Source organism: Durio zibethinus, chromosome 4, assembly GCF_047325235.1.
Source record: "Durio zibethinus cultivar Kanyao isolate XHJ-2024 chromosome 4, ASM4732523v1, whole genome shotgun sequence".
In the NCBI taxonomy this organism is placed as follows: domain Eukaryota; kingdom Viridiplantae; phylum Streptophyta; class Magnoliopsida; order Malvales; family Malvaceae; genus Durio; species Durio zibethinus.
Window position 1 is genome coordinate 4,775,488 of NC_143165.1, and position 6,000 is coordinate 4,781,487.

Consider the following 6,000-nt stretch of genomic DNA (forward strand, 5'->3'; position numbering starts at 1 on the left):
TTGGTTTATTATGAGGCTAAAATAAACAAAGAAAAGAGAATAATATAATAGGCTCAAAATATAGGTACTAGAGATGCATTATAAAAAGGTGGCCTTGAAAAAGACTTAACGGTCCAAAGAACTACCTAGATTATCTTTTGAATCAAATATAGATTAAAATTTCACCTTGAAAGTGAATGGGTAAATTCTATAATACTTATTCAAATCTTTAAATTTTCATAATTCCATATCTTACAAACTTTCACAAAAATCATAACATTTCATTAAAAGAGAATAAAAACATATGTACAAAAATCATATCCCAAGAGATACATGCTCAAAAATTCCTTTCAAATTCCATTATACTAATAATTAACTTCATATCATACTCAAGCCACTGTTTGAAACTTTATTCAAAATTAAATAAGTGTGCATAATAATGAAATTTAGCATGCCAATTTAGTTTGAAAGCAAGAATGGGTTAAAATTTTGAAAAATATTGAAGTTCAAAAAGCATTTCTTCCCCTCTTGAGTTGAACAATGTATTAAAATATAAAGGGAAAAAGAAATACTCTTTTTTTTTTTTTTGCTTAAGGCTGAGTCATCCTTTTGCATGATGCATCATTCTTACATCCATTTCATCCTTATCAAAACAAACTCAAAATACAAAAACATCAAAGCATACCTATCTTAGCGAAAAATTTTTTTAAAAAAAGTAAAACTATTAGGGTAAAACTTGGGTTACCTCCCAAGCAGTGCTAGTTTGGTCAAGTTTGACCATCTCTAAATCTAACAAAATCATCGTATTCCTTTAAGAGAGAGCCTGCTTTGTTGCATCCTTCTTTGAGAAATCACATAAATTGAATTGGGCTTAGAAGGTTTACTAGCTTTCCTAGCTAAGAAACATAAACTGAGCTTAAGTTCATCATAGGTTTAGCCTGACTAGAACTAGTGGTTGCCAAATGATCTTATGTCAAAAGATCATGAGCTTTAGCCACTATGTTAGACTCCCTAAGGTTTTTCTTTTCTTTTCATTTTTGCTACTACGTGTACATCATCTTTGTCCTTAAGGATACCGTACCCACTAGTTATAAACTACATTTTCTTATATTTGAATTTTAGGGTGATATTACAATTGTACACATCAATTAGGGCTTTGGCAATCAATAAAAAAGATCTACCTAACAGTAATGAAGCTTTATCATCTTTCACGTCTAACACAACAAAATCCACAGAGAAAGTATATTTACTAATTTTTACCAGCACATTTTTCATAATTACTTATGGCATCTCAGAAGATTAATTAGTAAATTTAAGATTAAATTTCACAGGCTTCAACTCACCACATCCTAATTGCATGAAAACATTTAAAGGCATTAGATTTATGCTAGATCCAAGATCACAAAGAGTTGCATCAAAATTCAAATGTCCAACTTTATAAGAAATAGTAAAACTTTATGGATCTTTTTGCTTTTTATGGAAAAGTTGTTGAAGGTCAAGGCTATAATCTTTCACAAATGTGGTATCTTTCAACTCTTTAAGTAGCTCATCAATAATAGGCCTTGGGGTAGGTGGTGTTACATCAAAACATTATCTACGAGTAGACATTCTTGTAGTCAGCCTTGGCCTTTCTTGTACTTTCTCTCAAACTTCCTCCTCTTAAATTGCTTCATCATACTTAAGTCAAATGCTTACTAATAGTGCTCTCCTAACTTGTATAAACAAAGTTCCTTCTTTAGTAGATCGTTCATGAAATCCTCAAGATCCTCTTCATAATCTATCTCAAAATTTTTTTAATCTTCCTCCTCATATGGAGTAATGCTCTTAGAGGTTTCAAGTGTAGTGTGGTCAAAACTTTTCAAAATCTCTTTTCCATATCTCAATAGTTCTTCATCTTCCAAGATGTCTTCTCTCCCAATCAAATCTACTTCAAGTTGCTTCACAATAGTAAAAAGATTTACCATTACAGGCTCATCCATTATTTCATCCTCATCATCAAATTCATCCATCCCATCATTTCTAAATGAATTGATAGCATTACAAGTTTCCTTGCTTTGTCTTTTAAGGTTGGACTTCGTATTACTAAGCAGGGTTTTTACAGGGCAGTTGGCTATAACTTGGGCTAGATGACCTATTTGGTTCTCAAGATTTTTTATTGATACAGCTTGACTTTGAATGTTGGCATTATTGGCTTGCATCAACTAGGTTAACATTTTTTCAAAATTAGGTTTCTTTTCTTAAGTGGGTTAAAGGGTTATGGATTACGGCAGAAGTTATTAGTATGGTTGATGGATTGGTGGTTGGTTGATTCCAAGAAAAAATAGGGTAGTTATGCCAACTTGGATTGTAGGTATTGTTGTAAGGGTTATAGATAAGCTTAGATTGTTGGATGAATTGGACTGATTCTATTCTAAATTGACACTTGTCACTAGAATGAGGTCTTTCACAAATTTCACATGAAATAGATGGGTTTTAGATTGTATTGATAGGGTTGGTTTGAGATTAAGATCCTAGAGCTTTTACCTTTTTGGTTAAAGCAACCAACTAAAAATTTATAGAGGTAATAGCATCAATCTCAAAAAGACTAGCAGATTTTTTGTTTACCTTTTTCTCCATGTCTTGTTTGCAATTATCTCTTCAATTAGCACATTAGCCTCCTCAGTAGTTTTGTTCATGATGGCTCCTACAGTAGCTGAATCTAAAGTTGTTCTCATGGTCAAAGTGTGACCATTATAAAATATTTGAATTTGGAGCCATTAGGGTAGACCATGATGTAGGCACTTTTTAGCAGTTCCTTAAATCTCTCCTAAACATCATACAAAATTTTGCCATCCATTTACCTGAATGTGGTGATCTCATTTCTTAACTTGGCTGTCTTAATTGGTGGAAAGGACTTTACAAGTAATTTTTGTATCAAGTCATCCCAAGTTGTAATGGAACTTGATGGTAGTGAAGACAACCACTCTTTGCCTTGCCTCTGAAAGAAAAAAAAAAGGTCTTAGTTGACTTGCATCATCAAAAACACCAATATATTTAAAAGTGTCACATAATTCTAAAAAATTAGATAGATGAAAGTTAGGACCATCGCTTGGTAGTCCTTCAAACTATACAAAAGTTTGGATTATCTAGATAATCAAAAGCTTGATTTCGAATTTTTTTGCTTGATTGGTTGGAAACCATTAGCATTAGGGATTTCTTGAATGGTTGTTTGCTTCATTGTTTATGTTTGCCATTGGTGTAGGTGCAAGTGGTACCGGTTGCTCTTTTCTTTTTTGTTTAAATGCCCTTTCAAGTTCTTGTTCAACTAAACCTAATTCCATACTTTTCAAACTGCATATGCAAATAAGCAAAGATCAAAACAAAATAAAATAAATAAAATAAAAGTTTATAATACAAAAGTTTAAAAAATCCTTATTAATAATGAAAATACCATTACAATCCTGGTAATGGCGCCAAAAATTTGATAGCCTAATTTAGAAATAGCTGCAAGTGTACAAATCAAGTAATAAAGTGAAAGTATTCAAGTAATGTTTCCCAAGGGATTATAAATAATAATGTTGGGTAACTATCAAGTACCAAAGTTAAAATCCTAAGCTCGTATATCTAAACAGATGAAAAATTAAGATTAGGTTATAGAACAAGAAAAGAAATATTAAAAACAATGTAAGCCTAGATCTTAGCTCCATCAATTATCACTCAATAAGCTAAAGATAATAGCCAAACTAGATCTAAAAAAATAAATATAAAAAATCTTGGAAATAAAGAAACTTCTTATTGTCGAAAATAATGACACATAAAGCAAGATTGCATGAACTAAAAGTTAAATGAAATGAGTATAAAGGATTGAAATCAAAACTTCTAGAAGAAATATAGCATTCATCAACACTTATAAAGCATAAAAGAATGAATGTAAACAATGTTGCCAAGTAGAAAAGAAATAGAACTTTTAAGAAAACTAGAGCTTCAATGAGTAGAACTTTGATTGAAGAAAATAGTTGAGAAAACAATCTTGAATTGACAAATCTATCACCTAAACCAATAACAAAAACTATAAAGAAACTAAAGAACTAAAGAATGGCCTTTCCATTTATAGCGAAAGGTTTGGCCATTGGGGCTAAATGCACAAGAGTTTAACTTCAATTCGAATATTGATGGATAAAGGTTTATCTTGATTTTCAAATAATACATGACGAATGTGGACTCTTTATTTTTGGAGAGTTTGGCCAAATGGGGTCTTTATGGAGCAATCTTAACCTTTGATCTTACTAGTATTCATTCTTAATTAAAACTCCCTTATAGGTTCAACCAAAATAGGATTGAAGATAAAGTATTTTCTTTTTATCTAAACTCTTAGAATTAAAAAAGATAAAGTCATCTTTCAATTTAAAGTCTTCAAAGCTAAACAAAATAATCATGGTGAAGTTTAAACCCCTTTGGCCGAACATGCTAGAGTTTATTTAGGCTTGAAATTCTTTAAATGATACATCAACTCTTCTTGAAATAGGTGTGTCGAATATGATAGAGGTTATGGAGTCCTTGAGCTTGCAAACTTTTATGAATGAGTATTATCCTCTTATGCATGTCAAACACTTCTAATTTTCTTGCCATAGCCGAATGAAAGTAACCTTATGCATGTGAACTTCTCCTTGGCTGTATGGATGGATAATGATAACCAACTAAGGTTCAGCTATTAGCTTCTAAGGTAAGGCTGAATTGTGCACCTTGTATGCTTACATGTGTGGTTTGCTTCAAAATCAAGTCCACAAGCCTTTAAACTCTAAAAACATGAAAATAACATTAAAAGTACCAAAATCTATCAAAAATTTTAAAATTTAACTCTAATTTTAATATATAAAAACACTATAATTTTAGGTGCTATTAGCATGATCATGTCCCTAACCAATAAATTAAATCAACATCGCTTCCATAACATTTCAACAATGTTCTGCTATGCTTCCACAAATCATGCAAGTCCTTTGCATTTTATTGATATATGATGATGTTTGTATTATTATATATCTTTCACACCGTCATTCCATTAACAGTACCTTCTTTTTCTCTCCCAAAAGAAGTTTTTTTTTATCATGTTACTAAACTCATCGCCAACTTCGTTCCCATTACCATTTTTCTTTTCTTATTTTTTATTAAAAATAATTTTTGACATGGGTTTTCATAATTTAGGGTTGGTTTTTATTTTTTAAGTTAAAAAAGTAATTTATACTATGGGTGATTTTATAAGGATTTACATATTGCCAAAACTCAAAACTATAATAAGTATGGATGAAAGAGAGAATCACCATTCTTGTATTAAAAATATGGAAAATTTTACATGATTAATTCAAAGTTTTCATTACTAGAAAATAGATCTTATTGTGGCAAGATTAAATGGCAAAGTAGGTGCCTTTTCATACTTTATGGCATCCATGTCATAACGATGTGTCCCTTTGAAAAACTTGGATATGTGTTGTTTCACTTGAACTAAAAACATGATCATCAATGGAAATATAAAACCAACGATAAGAATCCAAATTAAGCTCAAACATACAACTAGATAAATAGTTTGGAAAATAGTGAATATTACATACCTATATCTTATTTTTTGATTGTTATTGTTTAGATAAAAAGCAGATCAAGTTGCTAGAAAAAGAAAAGGAATGAAAGAAAAAATCAAGAGAAAGGTGATGTTGAGTGCTAATGTGGCTTTTTTGTGCTTATCTTTAAAAAAATACCTCATTTAAGGAAATAAAAATGAAAGTGCTCTGATCAAGAAATTAAATTTTTTTTAATGCCTTAGTTTGGGAAAAATACTCATGTAATTAAGTATTATTAACACATTTATCATGAAATATGCATGATATAATTAAACCTATTTAAAATTTTAAATTTCTTTGCTTAGCATGATCAATTCTTTCCTTAGTATTTGGTTTATTTTATCACCTATAATATTTTTATTTTATAATTTAATTTATAATCTTATATTTAATCATTTTAACATGCTTTAATTTTTTCCTTGAATAATTA

At 30.1% G+C, this 6,000-nt stretch overlaps 1 non-coding gene across 1 annotated transcript; it reads left to right on the plus strand.

Moving 5' to 3' along the window:
• Positions 1–2,742: 2,742 nt before the first annotated feature.
• Positions 2,743–2,848, plus strand: LOC149519051 (small nucleolar RNA R71). Its single transcript, XR_016341984.1, has one exon. It is a non-coding gene; the product is annotated as a small nucleolar RNA R71 (small nucleolar RNA).
• The last annotated feature ends 3,152 nt before the right edge of the window (positions 2,849–6,000 follow it).